Here is a 20,608-nt window from a genome sequence, read left to right as displayed (position 1 = left end):
GATGGAAAAACTGTTGTATTTTTATTGCATTTTATGCTTCGGGCATTGACTTCTAAGGCCCTAACTATTCAATCTGTTGGAGCAACGCCCTAGGGTGAAGCCTAGGTTGCCCGGAACGTAGAAATGACCATAACTTTCACACTGGTTGCTATTATTCGTTTTATACGATGGAAATTCTGTTATATTTATATTGTATTTTATGCTTCTGGCGTTCACTTCTTAGGCCCTAACTATTCCACCTGGTGGAACAACACCGTAGAGTGAAGCCTAGGTTGCCCGGAACGTAGAAATGACCATTACTTTCACACTGTTTGCAATTATTCCTTCTATGCGATGGAATAGCTGTTGTATTTATATCGTATTTTATGCTTCTGGCGTTTACTTCTAAGGACCTAACTATTCGATCTGGTGGAGCAACGGCCTAGAGTGAAGCCTAGGTTGCTCGGAATGTAGAAATGACCATTACTTTCACACTGATTGCAATTATTCGTTTTATACGATGGAACAGCTGTTGTATTTATATCGTATTTTATGCTTCTGGCGTTGACTTGTAAGGACCTAACTATTCGATCTGGTGGAGCAACGCCCTAGAGTGAAGCCTAGGTTGCACGGAACGTAGAAATGACCATAACTTTCACACTGGTTGCTATCATTCGTTTTATACGATGGAAAAACTGTTATATTTATATTGTATTTTATGCTTCTGGCGTTGACTTCTTAGGCCCTAACTATTCGATCTTGTGGAACAACGCCCTAGAGTGAAGCCTAGGTTGCCTGGAACGTAGAAATGACCATCACTTTCACACGGGTTGCAATTATTCCTATTATAGGATGGAAAGACTGTTGTATTTTTATTGTATTTTATACTTCAGGCGTTGACTTCTGAGGCCGTAGCTATTCGATGTGGTGGAAGAACGCCATAGAGTGAAGCCTAGGTAGCCCGGAACGTAGAAATGTCCATATGTTTCACACTGTTTGCAATTATTCATTTTATACGATGGAACAGCTGTTGTATTTATATCGTATTTTATGCTTCTGGCGTTGACTTCTTAGGCCCTAAGATTTCGATCTGGTGGAGCAACGCCCGACAGGGAAGCCTAGGTTGCCCGGAACGTAGATATGACGATAACCTTCACACAGGTTGCAATTATTCGTTTTATACGGTGTAAAGGCTGTTGTATTTATATTGTATTTTATGCTTCCGGCGTTAGCTTCTAAGGCCGTAGCTATCAGATGTGGTGCAGCAACGCCCTAGAGTGACGCGTAGGTTGCCAGGCACGTAGAAATGACCATTACTTTCACAATGCTCGCAATCATACATTTTATACGATGGAAAAACTGTTGTACTTATATTGTATTTTATGCTTCGGGCGTTGACTTCTAAGGCCCTAACTATTCGATTAGATGGTGTAACGCCCTACAGTGAAGCCTAGATTGCCCGGAACGTAGATATGTCCATAACCATCACACAGGTTGCAATTATTCATTTTATACGATGGAGAGACTGTTGTATTTATTTTGTAGTTTATGCTTCTGGCGTTGACTTCTAAGGCCCTAACTATTCCATCTGGTGGAACAACGGCCTAGGGTGAAGCCTAGGTTGCCCGGAACGTAGAAATGACCAGTACTTTCACACTGGTTGCTATTATTCGTTTTATACGATGGAAAAGCTGTTGTATTTATATTTTATTTTATGCCTCTGGCGTTGACTTCTAAGGCCGTAGCTATTAGATGTGGTGGAGCGACGCCCTAGAGTGACGCCTAGAGTGCTCGGAACGTAGAAACGACCATTACTTTCGCACTGGTTGCAATTATTCGTTTTATACGATGGAAAAGCTGTTGTATTTATATCGTATTTTATGCTTCTGGAGTTGACTTCTTAGGCCGTAACTATTCGATCTGGTGGAGCAACGCCCTGGAGTGAAACCTAGGTTGCCCGGAACGTAGAATTGGCCATCACTTTCAAACTGGTTGCAATTATTCCTGTTATATGATGGAAACACTGTCGTATTTTTTTTGCATTTTATGGTTGGGGCGTTGACTTCTAAGTCCCTAACTATTCAATCTGTTGGGGCAACGCCCTAGGGTGAAGCCTAGGTTGCTCGGAACGTAGAAATGACCATAACTTTTACACTGGTAGCAACTATTCGTTTTATAAATGGAAAAACTGTTCTATTTATTTTGTATTTTATGCTTCTGGCGTTGACTTCTAAAGCCCTAACTGTTTGATCTGGTGGAGCAACGCCTTAGAGTGAAGCCTAGGTTTTCCGGAACGTAGAAATGACCATAACTTTCACACTGGTTGCTATTATTTGTTTTATACGATGGAAAAACTGTTATATTTATATTGTATTTTATGCTTCTGGCGTTCACTTCTTAGGCCCTAACTATTCGATCAGGTGGAACAACACCGTAAAGTGAAGCCTAGGTTGCCCGGAACGTAGAAATGACCATAACTTTCACACTGGTTGCTATTATTCGTTTTATACGATGGAAAAACTGTTATATTTATATCGTATTTTATGCTTCTGGCGTTCACTTCTTAGGCCCTAACTATTCTATCTGGTCGAACAACACCGTAGAGTGGAGCCTAGGTTGCCCGGAACGTAGAAATGACCATAACTTTCACACTTGTTGCTATTATTCGTTTTATACGATGGAAATTCTATTATATTTATATTGTATTTTATGCTTCTGGCGTTCACTTCTTAGGCCCTAACTATTCCATCTGGTGGAACAACACCGTGGAGTGAAGCCTAGGTTGCCCGGAACGTAGAAATGACCATTACTTTCACACTGTTTGCAATTATTCCTTCTATGCGATGGAAAAGCTGTTGTATTTATATCGTATTTTATGCTTCTGACGTTTACTTCTAAGGACCTAACTATTCGATCTGGTGGAGCAACGCCCTAGAGTGAAGCCTATGTTGCTCGGAATGTAGAAATGACCACAACTTTCACGCTGGATGCAATTATTCGTTTTATACGATGGAAACGCTGTTGTATTTATATTTTATTTTATGCCTCTGGCGTTGACTTCTAAGGCCGTAGCTATTAGATGTGGTGGAGGAACGCCCTAGAGTGACGCCTAGGGTGCTCGGAACGTGGAAATGACCATTACTTTCACACTGATTGCAATTACTTGTTTTATACGATGGAAAAGCTGTTGTATTTATATCGTATTTTATGCTTCTGGCGTTGACTTCTTAGGCCGTAACTATTCGGTCTGGTGGACCAACGCCCTGGAGTGAAACCTAGGTTGCCCGGAACGGAGAATTGGCCATCACTTTCAAACTGGTTGCAATTATTCCTGTTATATGATGGAAACACTGTTGCATTTTTTTTGCATTTAAGGTTCGGGCGTTGACTTCTAAGGCCCTAACTATTCAATCTGTTGGAGCAACGCCCTAGGGTGAAGCCTAGGTTTCCCGGAAAGAAGAAATGACCATAACTTTCACACTGGCAGCAATTATTCGTTTTATACGATGGAAAAACTGTTCTATTTATTCTGTATTTTATGCTTCGGGCGTTGACTTCTAAGGCCCTAACTATTCGATCTGGTGGAGCAACGCCCTCGAGTGAAGCCTAGGTTGCCCGGTACGTAGATATGACCATCACTTTCAAATTGGTTGCAATTATTCCTGTTATATGATGGAAAAACTGTTGTATTTTTATTGCATTTTATGCTTCGGGCATTGACTTCTAAGGCCCTAACTATTCAATCTGTTGGAGCAACGCCCTAGGGTGAAGCCTAGGTTGCCCGGAACGTAGAAATGACCATAACTTTCACACTGGTTGCTATTATTCGTTTTATACGATGGAAATTCTGTTATATTTATATTGTATTTTATGCTTCTGGCGTTCACTTCGTAGGCCCTAACTATTCCACCTGGTGGAACAACACCGTAGAGTGAAGCCTAGGTTGCCCGGAACGTAGAAATGACCATTACTTTCACACTGTTTGCAATTATTCCTTCTATGCGATGGAATAGCTGTTGTATTTATATCGTATTTTATGCTTCTGGCGTTTACTTCTAAGGACCTAACTATTCGATCTGGTGGAGCAACGCCCTAGAGTGAAGCCTATGGTGCTTGGAATGTAGAAATGACCATAACTTTCACGCTGGATGCAATTATTCGTTTTATACGATGGAAACGCTGTTGTATTTATATTGTATTTTATGCCTCTGGCGTTAACTTCTAAGGCCGTAGCTATTATATGTGGAGGAGCAACGCCCCAGAGTGACGCCTAGGGTGCTCGGAACGTGGAAATGACCATTGCTTTCACACTGATTGCAATTACTCGTTTTATACGATGGAAAAGCTGTTGTATTTATATCGTATTTTATGCTTCTGGCGTTGACTTCTTAGGCCGTAACTATTCGGTCTGGTGGACCAACGCCCTGGAGTGAAACCTAGGTTGCCCGGAACGTAGAATTGGCCATCACTTTCAAACTGGTTGCAATTATTCCTGTTATATGATGGAAACACTGTTGTATTTTTTTTGCATTTTATGGTTCGGGTGTTGACTTCTAAGGCCCTAACTATTCAATCTGTTGGAGCAACGCCCTAGGGTGAAGCCTAGGTTGCTCGGAAAGTAGAAATGACCATAAGTTTCATACTGGTTACAATTATTCGTTTTATACGATGGAAAAACTGTTGTATTTGTATCGTATTTTATGCTTCTGGCGTTGACCTCTAAGGCACTGACTATTCGATCTGGTGGAGCAACGCCCTAGAGTGAAGACTAGGTTGCCCGGAACGTAGAAATGACCATAAGTTTCATACTGGTTGCTATTATTCGTTTTATACGATGTAAAAACTGTTATATTTATATTGTATTTTATGCTTCTGGCGTTCACTTCTTAGGCCCTAACTATTCGATCTGGTGGAACAACACCGTAGAGTGAAGCCCAGGTTGCCCGGAACGTAGAAATGACCATAACTTTCACACTGGTTGCTATTATTCGTTTTATACGATGGAAAAACTGTTATATTTATATTGTATTTAATGCTTCTGGCGTTCACTTCTTAGGCCCTAACTATTCGATCTGGTGGAACAACACCGTAGAGTGGAGCCTAGGTTGCCCGGAACGTAGAAATGACCATTACTTTCACACTGTTTGCAATTATTCCTTCTATACGATGGAAAAGCTGTTGTATTTATATCGTATTTTATGCTTTTGGCGTTTACTTCTAAGGACCTACCTATTCGATCTGGTGGAGCAACGCAGTAGAGTGAAGCCTAGGCTGCCCGGAACGTAGAATTGGCCATCACTTTCAAACTGGTTGCAATTATTCCTGTTATATGATGGAAACACTGTTGAATTTTTTTTGCATTTTATGGTTCGGGCGTTGACTTCTAAGGCCCTAACTATTCAATCTGTTGGAGCAACGCCCTAGGGTGAAGCCTAGGTTGCTCGGAACGTAGAAATGACCATAACTTTCACACTGGTTGCTATTATTCGTTTTATACGATGGAAAAACTGTTGTATTTATATTGTATTTAATGCTTCGGGCGTTGGCTTCTAAGGCCCTAACTGTCTGATCTGGTGGAGCAACGCCCTAGTGTGAAGCCTAGGTTGCCCGGAGCGTAGAAATGACCATAACTTTCACACTGGTTGCTATTATTCGTTTTATACGATGGAAAAACTGTTATATTTATTTTGTATTTTATGCTTCTGGCGTTCACTTCTTAGGCCCTAACTGTTCGATCTGGTGGAACAACGGCCTAGGGTGAAGCCTAGGTTGCCCGGAACGTAGAAATGGCCATAACTTTTACACTGGTAGCAATTATTCGTTTTATACAATGGAAAAACTGTTATATTTATATCGTATTTTATGCTTCTGGCGTTGACTTCTTAGGCCCTAACTATACCATCAGGTGGAACAGCGCCCTAGAGTGAAGCCTAGGTTGCCTGGAACGTAGAAATGACCATCACTTTCACACGGGTTGCAATTATTCCTATTATAGGATGGAAAGACTGTTGTATTTTTATTGTATTTTATACTTCAGGCGTTGACTTCTGAGGCCGTAGCTATTCGATGTGGTGGAAGAACGCCATAGAGTGAAGCCTAGGTAGCCCGGAACGTAGAAATGTCCATATGTTTCACACTGTTTGCAATTATTCATTTTATACGATGGAACAGCTGTTGTATTTATATCGTATTTTATGCTTCTGGAGTTGACTTCTTATTCCCTAAGATTTCGATCTGGTGGAGCAACGCCCGACAGGGAAGCCTAGGTTGCCCGGAACGTAGATATGACGATAACCTTCACACAGGTTGCAATTATTCGTTTTATACGGTGTAAAGGCTGTTGTATTAATATTGTATTTTATGCCTCCGGCGTTAGCTTCTAAGGCCGTAGCTATCAGATGTGGAGCAGCAACGCCCTAGAGTGACGCGTAGGTTGCCAGGCACGTAGAAATGACCATTACTTTCACAATGTTCGCAATCATTCATTTTATACGATGGAAAAACTGTTGTACTTATATTGTATTTTATGCTTCGGGCGTTGACTTCTAAGGCCCTAACTATTCGATTAGGTGGAGTAACGCCCTACAGTGAAGCCTAGATTGCCCGGAACGTAGATATGTCCATAACCATCACACAGGTTGCAATTATTCGTTTTATACGATGGAGAGACTGTTGTATTTATTTTGTAGTTTATGCTTCTGGCGTTGACTTCTAAGGCCCTAACTATTCCATCTGGTGGAACGACGGCCTAGGTTGAAGCCTAGGTTGCCCGGAACGTAGAAACGACCATTACTTTCACACTGGTTGCAATGATTCGTTTTATACGATGGAAAAGCTGTTGTATTTATATCGTATTTTATGCTTCTGGCGTTGACTTCTTAGGCCCTAACTATTCCATCAGGTGGAACAACGCCCTAGGGTGAAGCCTAGGTTGCCCGGAACGTAGAAATGACTATAACTTTTACACTGGTAGCAATTATTCGTTTTATACAATGGAAAAACTGTTCTATTTATTTTGTATTTTATGCTTCGGGCGTTGACTTCTAAGGCCCTTACTGTTTGATCTGGTGGAGCAACGCCCTAGAGTGAAGCCTAGGTTGCCCGGTGCGTAGAAATGACCATCACTTTCACACTGGTAGCAATTATTCGTTTTATACGGTGGAAACACTGCTGTATTTTTATTGTATTTTATGCTTCTGGCGTCCACCTCTTAGGCCCTAACTATTCGAACTGGTGGAACAACGGCCTAGGGTGAAGCCTAGGTTGCCCGGAACGTAGAAATGACCATAACTTTTACACTGGTAGCAATTATTCGTTTTATACAATGGAAAAACTGTTCTATTTATTTTGTATTTAATGCTTCGGGCGTTGGCTTCTAATGCCCTAACTGTTTGATCTGGTGGAGCAACGCCCTAGGGTGAAGCCTAGGTTGCCTGGAAAGAAGAAATGACCATAACTTTCACACTGGCAGCAATTACTCGTTTTATACGGTGGAAAAACTGTTCTATTTATTCTGTATTTTATGCTTCGGGCGTTGACTTCTAAGGCCCTAACTGTTCGATCTGGTCGAGCAACGCCCTCGAGTGAAGCCTAGGTTGCCCGGTACGTAGAAATGACCATCACTTTCAAACTGGTTGCAATTATTCCTGTTATATGATGGAAAAACTGTTGTATTTTTATTGCATTTTATGCTTCGGGCATTGACTTCTAAGGCCCTAACTATTCAATCTGTTGGAGCAACGCCCTAGGGTGAAGCCTAGGTTGCCCGGAACGTAGAAATGACCATAACTTTCACACTGGTTGCTATTATTCGTTTTATACGATGGAAATTCTGTTATATTTATATTGTATTTTATGCTTCTGGCGTTCACTTCTTAGGCCCTAACTATTCCACCTGGTGGAACAACACCGTAGAGTGAAGCCTAGGTTGCCCGGAACGTAGAAATGACCATTACTTTCACACTGTTTGCAATTATTCATTTTATACGATGGAACAGCTGTTGTATTTATATCGTATTTTATGCTTCTGGCGTTGACTTCTTAGGCCCTAAGATTTCGATCTGGTGGAGCAACGCCCGACAGGGAAGCCTAGGTTGCCCGGAACGTAGATATGACGATAACCTTCACACAGGTTGCAATTATTCGTTTTATACGGTGTAAAGGCTGTTGTATTTATATTGTATTTTATGCTTCCGGCGTTAGCTTCTAAGGCCGTAGCTATCAGATGTGGTGCAGCAACGCCCTAGAGTGACGCGTAGGTTGCCAGGCACGTAGAAATGACCATTACTTTCACAATGCTCGCAATCATACATTTTATACGATGGAAAAACTGTTGTACTTATATTGTATTTTATGCTTCGGGCGTTGACTTCTAAGGCCCTAACTATTCGATTAGATGGTGTAACGCCCTACAGTGAAGCCTAGATTGCCCGGAACGTAGATATGTCCATAACCATCACACAGGTTGCAATTATTCATTTTAAACGATGGAGAGACTGTTGTATTTATTTTGTAGTTTATGCTTCTGGCGTTGACTTCTAAGGCCCTAACTATTCCATCTGGTGGAACGACGGCCTAGGGTGAAGCCTAGGTTGCCCGGAACGTAGAAATGACCAGTACTTTCACACTGGTTGCTATTATTCGTTTTATACGATGGAAAAGCTGTTGTATTTATATTTTATTTTATGCCTCTGGCGTTGACTTCTAAGGCCGTAGCTATTAGATGTGGTGGAGCGACGCCCTAGAGTGACGCCTAGAGTGCTCGGAACGTAGAAACGACCATTACTTTCGCACTGGTTGCAATTATTCGTTTTATACGATGGAAAAGCTGTTGTATTTATATCGTATTTTATGCTTCTGGAGTTGACTTCTTAGGCCGTAACTATTCGATCTGGTGGAGCAACGCCCTGGAGTGAAACCTAGGTTGCCCGGAACGTAGAATTGGCCATCACTTTCAAACTGGTTGCAATTATTCCTGTTATATGATGGAAACACTGTCGTATTTTTTTTGCATTTTATGGTTGGGGCGTTGACTTCTAAGTCCCTAACTATTCAATCTGTTGGGGCAACGCCCTAGGGTGAAGCCTAGGTTGCTCGGAACGTAGAAATGACCATAACTTTTACACTGGTAGCAACTATTCGTTTTATAAATGGAAAAACTGTTCTATTTATTTTGTATTTTATGCTTCTGGCGTTGACTTCTAAAGCCCTAACTGTTTGATCTGGTGGAGCAACGCCTTAGAGTGAAGCCTAGGTTGCCCGGAACGTAGAAATGACCATAACTTTCACACTGGTTGCTATTATTTGTTTTATACGATGGAAAAACTGTTATATTTATATTGTATTTTATGCTTCTGGCGTTCACTTCTTAGGCCCTAACTATTCGATCAGGTGGAACAACACCGTAGAGTGAAGCCTAGGTTGCCCGGAACGTAGAAATGACCATAACTTTCACACTGGTTGCTATTATTCGTTTTATACGATGGAAAAACTGTTATATTTATATCGTATTTTATGCTTCTGGCGTTCACTTCTTAGGCCCTAACTATTCGATCTGGTGGAGCAACGGCCTAGAGTGAAGCCTAGGTTGCTCGGAATGTAGAAATGACCATAACTTTCACGCTGGATGCAATTATTCGTTTTATACGATGGAAACGCTGTTGTATTTATATTTTATTTTATGCCTCTGGCGTTGACTTCTAAGGCCGTAGCTATTAGATGTGGTGGAGGAACGCCCTAGAGTGACGCCTAGGGTGCTCGGAACGTGGAAATGACCATTACTTTCACACTGATTGCAATTACTTGTTTTATACGATGGAAAAGCTGTTGTATTTATATCGTATTTTATGCTTCTGCCGTTGACTTCTTAGGCCGTAACTATTCGGTCTGGTGGACCAACGCCCTGGAGTGAAACCTAGGTTGCCCGGAACGGAGAATTGGCCATCACTTTCAAACTGGTTGCAATTATTCCTGTTATATGATGGAAACACTGTTGCATTTTTTTTGCATTTAAGGTTCGGGCGTTGACTTCTAAGGCCCTAACTATTCAATCTGTTGGAGCAACGCCCTAGGGTGAAGCCTAGGTTTCCCGGAAAGAAGAAATGACCATAACTTTCACACTGGCAGCAATTATTCGTTTTATACGATGGAAAAACTGTTCTATTTATTCTGTATTTTATGCTTCGGGCGTTGACTTCTAAGGCCCTAACTATTCGATCTGGTGGAGCAACGCCCTCGAGTGAAGCCTAGGTTGCCCGGTACGTAGATATGACCATCACTTTCAAATTGGTTGCAATTATTCCTGTTATATGATGGAAAAACTGTTGTATTTTTATTGCATTTTATGCTTCGGGCATTGACTTCTAAGGCCCTAACTATTCAATCTGTTGGAGCAACGCCCTAGGGTGAAGCCTAGGTTGCCCGGAACGTAGAAATGACCATAACTTTCACACTGGTTGCTATTATTCGTTTTATACGATGGAAATTCTGTTATATTTATATTGTATTTTATGCTTCTGGCGTTCACTTCTTAGGCCCTAACTATTCCACCTGGTGGAACAACACCGTAGAGTGAAGCCTAGGTTGCCCGGAACGTAGAAATGACCATTACTTTCACACTGTTTGCAATTATTCCTTCTATGCGATGGAATAGCTGTTGTATTTATATCGTATTTTATGCTTCTGGCGTTTACTTCTAAGGACCTAACTATTCGATCTGGTGGAGCAACGGCCTAGAGTGAAGCCTAGGTTGCTCGGAATGTAGAAATGACCATAACTTTCACACTGATTGCAATTATTCGTTTTATACGATGGAACAGCTGTTGTATTTATATCGTATTTTATGCTTCTGGCGTTGACTTGTAAGGACCTAACTATTCGATCTGGTGGAGCAACGCCCTAGAGTGAAGCCTAGGTTGCACGGAACGTAGAAAGGACCATAACTTTCACACTGGTTGCTATCATTCGTTTTATACGATGGAAAAACTGTTATATTTATATTGTATTTTATGCTTCTGGCGTTGACTTCTTAGGCCCTAACTATTCGATCTTGTGGAACAACGCCCTAGAGTGAAGCCTAGGTTGCCTGGAACGTAGAAATGACCATCACATTCACACGGGTTGCAATTATTCCTATTATAGGATGGAAAGACTGTTGTATTTTTATTGTATTTTATACTTCAGGCGTTGACTTCTGAGGCCGTAGCTATTCGATGTGGTGGAAGAACGCCATAGAGTGAAGCCTAGGTAGCCCGGAACGTAGAAATGTCCATATGTTTCACACTGTTTGCAATTATTCATTTTATACGATGGAACAGCTGTTGTATTTATATCGTATTTTATGCTTCTGGCGTTGACTTCTTAGGCCCTAAGATTTCGATCTGGTGGAGCAACGCCCGACAGGGAAGCCTAGGTTGCCCGGAACGTAGATATGACGATAACCTTCACACAGGTTGCAATTATTCGTTTTATACGGTGTAAAGGCTGTTGTATTTATATTGTATTTTATGCTTCCGGCGTTAGCTTCTAAGGCCGTAGCTATCAGATGTGGTGCAGCAACGCCCTAGAGTGACGCGTAGGTTGCCAGGCACGTAGAAATGACCATTACTTTCACAATGCTCGCAATCATACATTTTATACGATGGAAAAACTGTTGTACTTATATTGTATTTTATGCTTCGGGCGTTGACTTCTAAGGCCCTAACTATTCGATTAGATGGTGTAACGCCCTACAGTGAAGCCTAGATTGCCCGGAACGTAGATATGTCCATAACCATCACACAGGTTGCAATTATTCATTTTATACGATGGAGAGACTGTTGTATTTATTTTGTAGTTTATGCTTCTGGCGTTGACTTCTAAGGCCCTAACTATTCCATCTGGTGGAACAACGGCCTAGGGTGAAGCCTAGGTTGCCCGGAACGTAGAAATGACCAGTACTTTCACACTGGTTGCTATTATTCGTTTTATACGATGGAAAAGCTGTTGTATTTATATTTTATTTTATGCCTCTGGCGTTGACTTCTAAGGCCGTAGCTATTAGATGTGGTGGAGCGACGCCCTAGAGTGACGCCTAGAGTGCTCGGAACGTAGAAACGACCATTACTTTCGCACTGGTTGCAATTATTCGTTTTATACGATGGAAAAGCTGTTGTATTTATATCGTATTTTATGCTTCTGGAGTTGACTTCTTAGGCCGTAACTATTCGATCTGGTGGAGCAACGCCCTGGAGTGAAACCTAGGTTGCCCGGAACGTAGAATTGGCCATCACTTTCAAACTGGTTGCAATTATTCCTGTTATATGATGGAAACACTGTCGTATTTTTTTTGCATTTTATGGTTGGGGCGTTGACTTCTAAGTCCCTAACTATTCAATCTGTTGGGGCAAGGCCCTAGGGTGAAGCCTAGGTTGCTCGGAACGTAGAAATGACCATAACTTTTACACTGGTAGCAACTATTCGTTTTATAAATGGAAAAACTGTTCTATTTATTTTGTATTTTATGCTTCTGGCGTTGACTTCTAAAGCCCTAACTGGTTGATCTGGTGGAGCAACGCCTTAGAGTGAAGCCTAGGTTGCCCGGAACGTAGAAATGACCATAACTTTCACACTGGTTGCTATTATTTGTTTTATACGATGGAAAAACTGTTATATTTATATTGTATTTTATGCTTCTGGCGTTCACTTCTTAGGCCCTAACTATTCGATCAGGTGGAACAACACCGTAGAGTGAAGCCTAGGTTGCCCGGAACGTAGAAATGACCATAACTTTCACACTGGTTGCTATTATTCGTTTTATACGATGGAAAAACTGTTATATTTATATCGTATTTTATGCTTCTGGCGTTCACTTCTTAGGCCCTAACTATTCTATCTGGTCGAACAACACCGTAGAGTGGAGCCTAGGTTGCCCGGAACGTAGAAATGACCATAACTTTCACACTTGTTGCTATTATTCGTTTTATACGATGGAAATTCTATTATATTTATATTGTATTTTATGCTTCTGGCGTTCACTTCTTAGGCCCTAACTATTCCATCTGGTGGAACAACACCGTGGAGTGAAGCCTAGGTTGCCCGGAACGTAGAAATGACCATTACTTTCACACTGTTTGCAATTATTCCTTCTATGCGATGGAAAAGCTGTTGTATTTATATCGTATTTTATGCTTCTGACGTTTACTTCTAAGGACCTAACTATTCGATCTGGTGGAGCAACGCCCTAGAGTGAAGCCTATGTTGCTCGGAATGTAGAAATGACCATAACTTTCACGCTGGATGCAATTATTCGTTTTATACGATGGAAACGCTGTTGTATTTATATTTTATTTTATGCCTCTGGCGTTGACTTCTAAGGCCGTAGCTATTAGATGTGGTGGAGGAACGCCCTAGAGTGACGCCTAGGGTGCTCGGAACGTGGAAATGACCATTACTTTCACACTGATTGCAATTACTTGTTTTATACGATGGAAAAGCTGTTGTATTTATATCGTATTTTATGCTTCTGGCGTTGACTTCTTAGGCCGTAACTATTCGGTCTGGTGGACCAACGCCCTGGAGTGAAACCTAGGTTGCCCGGAACGGAGAATTGGCCATCACTTTCAAACTGGTTGCAATTATTCCTGTTATATGATGGAAACACTGTTGCATTTTTTTTGCATTTAAGGTTCGGGCGTTGACTTCTAAGGCCCTAACTTTTCAATCTGTTGGAGCAACGCCCTAGGGTGAAGCCTAGGTTTCCCGGAAAGAAGAAATGACCATAACTTTCACACTGGCAGCAATTATTCGTTTTATACGATGGAAAAACTGTTCTATTTATTCTGTATTTTATGCTTCGGGCGTTGACTTCTAAGGCCCTAACTATTCGATCTGGTGGAGCAACGCCCTCGAGTGAAGCCTAGGTTGCCCGGTACGTAGATATGACCATCACTTTCAAATTGGTTGCAATTATTCCTGTTATATGATGGAAAAACTGTTGTATTTTTATTGCATTTTATGCTTCGGGCATTGACTTCTAAGGCCCTAACTATTCAATCTGTTGGAGCAACGCCCTAGGGTGAAGCCTAGGTTGCCCGGAACGTAGAAATGACCATAACTTTCACACTGGTTGCTATTATTCGTTTTATACGATGGAAATTCTGTTATATTTATATTGTATTTTATGCTTCTGGCGTTCACTTCTTAGGCCCTAACTATTCCACCTGGTGGAACAACACCGTAGAGTGAAGCCTAGGTTGCCCGGAACGTAGAAATGACCATTACTTTCACACTGTTTGCAATTATTCCTTCTATGCGATGGAATAGCTGTTGTATTTATATCGTATTTTATGCTTCTGGCGTTTACTTCTAAGGACCTAACTATTCGATCTGGTGGAGCAACGCCCTAGAGTGAAGCCTATGGTGCTTGGAATGTAGAAATGACCATAACTTTCACGCTGGATGCAATTATTCGTTTTATACGATGGAAACGCTGTTGTATTTATATTGTATTTTATGCCTCTGGCGTTAACTTCTAAGGCCGTAGCTATTATATGTGGAGGAGCAACGCCCCAGAGTGACGCCTAGGGTGCTCGGAACGTGGAAATGACCATTGCTTTCACACTGATTGCAATTACTCGTTTTATACGATGGAAAAGCTGTTGTATTTATATCGTATTTTATGCTTCTGGCGTTGACTTCTTAGGCCGTAACTATTCGGTCTGGTGGACCAACGCCCTGGAGTGAAACCTAGGTTGCCCGGAACGTAGAATTGGCCATCACTTTCAAACTGGTTGCAATTATTCCTGTTATATGATGGAAACACTGTTGTATTTTTTTTGCATTTTATGGTTCGGGTGTTGACTTCTAAGGCCCTAACTATTCAATCTGTTGGAGCAACGCCCTAGGGTGAAGCCTAGGTTGCTCGGAAAGTAGAAATGACCATAAGTTTCATACTGGTTACAATTATTCGTTTTATACGATGGAAAAACTGTTGTATTTGTATCGTATTTTATGCTTCTGGCGTTGACCTCTAAGGCACTGACTATTCGATCTGGTGGAGCAACGCCCTAGAGTGAAGACTAGGTTGCCCGGAACGTAGAAATGACCATAAGTTTCATACTGGTTGCTATTATTCGTTTTATACGATGTAAAAACTGTTATATTTATATTGTATTTTATGCTTCTGGCGTTCACTTCTTAGGCCCTAACTATTCGATCTGGTGGAACAACACCGTAGAGTGAAGCCCAGGTTGCCCGGAACGTAGAAATGACCATAACTTTCACACTGGTTGCTATTATTCGTTTTATACGATGGAAAAACTGTTATATTTATATTGTATTTAATGCTTCTGGCGTTCACTTCTTAGGCCCTAACTATTCGATCTGGTGGAACAACACCGTAGAGTGGAGCCTAGGTTGCCCGGAACGTAGAAATGACCATTACTTTCACACTGTTTGCAATTATTCCTTCTATACGATGGAAAAGCTGTTGTATTTATATCGTATTTTATGCTTTTGGCGTTTACTTCTAAGGACCTAACTATTCGATCTGGTGGAGCAACGCAGTAGAGTGAAGCCTAGGCTGCCCGGAACGTAGAATTGGCCATCACTTTCAAACTGGTTGCAATTATTCCTGTTATATGATGGAAACACTGTTGAATTTTTTTTGCATTTTATGGTTCGGGCGTTGACTTCTAAGGCCCTAACTATTCAATCTGTTGGAGCAACGCCCTAGGGTGAAGCCTAGGTTGCTCGGAACGTAGAAATGACCATAACTTTCACACTGGTTGCTATTATTCGTTTTATACGATGGAAAAACTGTTGTATTTATATTGTATTTAATGCTTCGGGCGTTGGCTTCTAAGGCCCTAACTGTCTGATCTGGTGGAGCAACGCCCTAGTGTGAAGCCTAGGTTGCCCGGAGCGTAGAAATGACCATAACTTTCACACTGGTTGCTATTATTCGTTTTATACGATGGAAAAACTGTTATATTTATTTTGTATTTTATGCTTCTGGCGTTCACTTCTTAGGCCCTAACTGTTCGATCTGGTGGAACAACGGCCTAGGGTGAAGCCTAGGTTGCCCGGAACGTAGAAATGACCATAACTTTTACACTGGTAGCAATTATTCGTTTTATACAATGGAAAAACTGTTATATTTATATCGTATTTTATGCTTCTGGCGTTGACTTCTTAGGCCCTAACTATACCATCAGGTGGAACAGCGCCCTAGAGTGAAGCCTAGGTTGCCTGGAACGTAGAAATGACCATCACTTTCACACGGGTTGCAATTATTCCTATTATAGGATGGAAAGACTGTTGTATTTTTATTGTATTTTATACTTCAGGCGTTGACTTCTGAGGCCGTAGCTATTCGATGTGGTGGAAGAACGCCATAGAGTGAAGCCTAGGTAGCCCGGAACGTAGAAATGTCCATATGTTTCACACTGTTTGCAATTATTCATTTTATACGATGGAACAGCTGTTGTATTTATATCGTATTTTATGCTTCTGGAGTTGACTTCTTAGGCCCTAAGATTTCGATCTGGTGGAGCAACGCCCGACAGGGAAGCCTAGGTTGCCCGGAACGTAGATATGACGATAACCTTCACACAGGTTGCAATTATTCGTTTTATACGGTGTAAAGGCTGTTGTATTAATATTGTATTTTATGCTTCCGGCGTTAGCTTCTAAGGCCGTAGCTATCAGATGTGGAGCAGCAACGCCCTAGAGTGACGCGTAGGTTGCCAGGCACGTAGAAATGACCATTACTTTCACAATGTTCGCAATCATTCATTTTATACGATGGAAAAACTGTTGTACTTATATTGTATTTTATGCTTCGGGCGTTGACTTCTAAGGCCCTAACTATTCGATTAGGTGGAGTAACGCCCTACAGTGAAGCCTAGATTGCCCGGAACGTAGATATGTCCATAACCATCACACAGGTTGCAATTATTCGTTTTATACGATGGAGAGACTGTTGTATTTATTTTGTAGTTTATGCTTCTGGCGTTGACTTCTAAGGCCCTAACTATTCCATCTGGTGGAACGACGGCCTAGGTTGAAGCCTAGGTTGCCCGGAACGTAGAAACGACCATTACTTTCACACTGGTTGCAATGATTCGTTTTATACGATGGAAAAGCTGTTGTATTTATATCGTATTTTATGCTTCTGGCGTTGACTTCTTAGGCCCTAACTATACCATCAGGTGGAACAACGCCCTAGGGTGAAGCCTAGGTTGCCCGGAACGTAGAAATGACTATAACTTTTACACTGGTAGCAATTATACGTTTTATACAATGGAAAAACTGTTCTATTTATTTTGTATTTTATGCTTCGGGCGTTGACTTCTAAGGCCCTAACTGTTTGATCTGGTGGAGCAACGCCCTAGAGTGAAGCTTAGGTTGCCCGGAACGTAGAAATGACCATAACTTTCACACTGTTTGCAATTATTCCTTTTATACGATGGAAAAGCTGTTGTATTTATATCGTATTTTATGCTTCTGGCGTTGACATCTAAGGACCTAACTATTCTATCTGGTGGAGCAGCGCCCTAGAGTGAAGCCTAGGTTGCTCGGAATGTAGAAATGACCATCACTTTCAAACTGGTTGCAATTATTCGTTTTATATGATGGAAAAGCTGTTGTATTTATATCGTATTTTATGCTTCTGGCGTTGACTTCTTAGGCCCTAACTATTCCATCAGGTGGAACAACGCCCTAGGGTGAAGCCTAGGTTGCCCGGAACGTAGAAATGACTATAACTTTTACACTGGTAGCAATTATTCGTTTTATACAATGGAAAAACTGTTCTATTTATTTTGTATTTTATGCTTCGGGCGTTGACTTCTAAGGCCCTTACTGTTTGATCTGGTGGAGCAACGCCCTAGAGTGAAGCCTAGGTTGCCCGGTGCGTAGAAATGACCATCACTTTCACACTGGTAGCAATTATTCGTTTTATACGGTGGAAACACTGCTGTATTTTTATTGTATTTTATGCTTCTGGCGTCCACCTCTTAGGCCCTAACTATTCGAACTGGTGGAACAACGGCCTAGGGTGAAGCCTAGGTTGCCCGGAACGTAGAAATGACCATAACTTTTACACTGGTAGCAATTATTCGTTTTATACAATGGAAAAACTGTTCTATTTATTTTGTATTTAATGCTTCGGGCGTTGGCTTCTAATGCCCTAACTGTTTGATCTGGTGGAGCAACGCCCTAGGGTGAAGCCTAGGTTGCCTGGAAAGAAGAAATGACCATAACTTTCACACTGGCAGCAATTACTCGTTTTATACGGTGGAAAAACTGTTCTATTTATTCTGTATTTTATGCTTCGGGCGTTGACTTCTAAGGCCCTAACTGTTCGATCTGGTCGAGCAACGCCCTCGAGTGAAGCCTAGGTTGCCCGGTACGTAGAAATGACCATCACTTTCAAACTGGTTGCAATTATTCCTGTTATATGATGGAAAAACTGTTGTATTTTTATTGCATTTTATGCTTCGGGCATTGACTTCTAAGGCCCTAACTATTCAATCTGTTGGAGCAACGCCCTAGGGTGAAGCCTAGGTTGCCCGGAACGTAGAAATGACCATAACTTTCACACTGGTTGCTATTATTCGTTTTATACGATGGAAATTCTGTTATATTTATATTGTATTTTATGCTTCTGGCGTTCACTTCTTAGGCCCTAACTATTCCACCTGGTGGAACAACACCGTAGAGTGAAGCCTAGGTTGCCCGGAACGTAGAAATGACCATTACTTTCACACTGTTTGCAATTATTCCTTCTATGCGATGGAATAGCTGTTGTATTTATATCGTATTTTATGCTTCTGGCGTTTACTTCTAAGGACCTAACTATTCGATCTGGTGGAGCAACGCCCTAGAGTGAAGCTTATGGTGCTTGGAATGTAGAAATGACCATAACTTTCACGCTGGATGCAATTATTCGTTTTATACGATGGAAACGCTGTTGTATTTATATTGTATTTTATGCCTCTGGCGTTAACTTCTAAGGCCGTAGCTATTATATGTGGAGGAGCAACGCCCCAGAGTGACGCCTAGGGTGCTCGGAACGTGGAAATGACCATTGCTTTCACACTGATTGCAATTACTCGTTTTATACGATGGAAACGCTGTTGTATTTATATTGTATTTTATGCCTCTGGCGTTAACTTCTAAGGCCGTAGCTATTATATGTGGAGAAGCAACGCCCCAGAGTGACGCCTAGGGTGCTCGGAACGTGGAAATGACCATTGCTTTCACACTGATTGCAATTACTCGTTTTATACGATGGAAAAGCTGTTGTATTTATATCGTATTTTATGCTTCTGGCGTTGACTTCTTAGGCCGTAACTATTCGGTCTGGTGGACCAACGGCCTGGAGTGAAACCTAGGTTGCCCGGAACGTAGAATTGGCCATCACTTTCAAACTGGTTGCAATTATTCCTGTTATATGATGGAAACACTGTTGTATTTTTTTTGCATTTTATGGTTCGGGTGTTGACTTCTAAGGCCCTAACTATTCAATCTGTTGGAGCAACGCCCTAGGGTGAAGCCTAGGTTGCTCGGAAAGTAGAAATGACCATAAGTTTCATACTGGTTACAATTATTCGTTTTATACGATGGAAAAACTGTTGTATTTGTATCGTATTTTATGCTTCTGGCGTTGACCTCTAAGGCACTGACTATTCGATCTGGTGGAGCAACGCCCTAGAGTGAAGACTAGGTTGCCCGGAACGTAGAAATGACCATAAGTTTCATACTGGTTGCTATTATTCGTTTTATACGATGTAAAAACTGTTATATTTATATTGTATTTTATGCTTCTGGCGTTCACTTCTTAGGCCCTAACTATTCGATCTGGTGGAACAACACCGTAGAGTGAAGCCCAGGTTGCCCGGAACGTAGAAATGACCATAACTTTCACACTGGTTGCTATTATTCGTTTTATACGATGGAAAAACTGTTATATTTATATTGTATTTAATGCTTCTGGCGTTCACTTCTTAGGCCCTAACTATTCGATCTGGTGGAACAACACCGTAGAGTGGAGCCTAGGTTGCCCGGAACGTAGAAATGACCATTACTTTCACACTGTTTGCAATTATTCCTTCTATACGATGGAAAAGCTGTTGTATTTATATCGTATTTTATGCTTTTGGCGTTTACTTCTAAGGACCTAACTATTCGATCTGGTGGAGCAACGCAGTAGAGTGAAGCCTAGGCTGCCCGGAACGTAGAATTGGCCATCACTTTCAAACTGGTTGCAATTATTCCTGTTATATGATGGAAACACTGTTGAATTTTTTTTGCATTTTATGGTTCGGGCGTTGACTTCTAAGGCCCTAACTATTCAATCTGTTGGAGCAACGCCCTAGGGTGAAGCCTAGGTTGCTCGGAAAATAGAAATGTCCATAAGTTTCAGACTGGTTGCAATTATTCGTTTTATACGATGGAAAGACTGTTGTATTTATATTGTATTTAATGCTTCGGGCGTTGGCTTCTAAGGCCCTAACTGTCTGATCTGGTGGAGCAACGCCCTAGTGTGAAGCCTAGGTTGCCCGGAGCGTAGAAATGACCATAACTTTCACACTGGTTGCTATTATTCGTTTTATACGATGGAAAAACTGTTATATTTATTTTGTAT

Source organism: Calliopsis andreniformis, unplaced genomic scaffold (genome assembly GCF_051401765.1).
Source record: "Calliopsis andreniformis isolate RMS-2024a unplaced genomic scaffold, iyCalAndr_principal scaffold0007, whole genome shotgun sequence".
NCBI lineage: Eukaryota > Metazoa > Arthropoda > Insecta > Hymenoptera > Andrenidae > Calliopsis > Calliopsis andreniformis.
The sequence above is the reverse complement of the archived record's forward strand: the minus strand, read 5'-3'. Positions refer to the sequence as shown.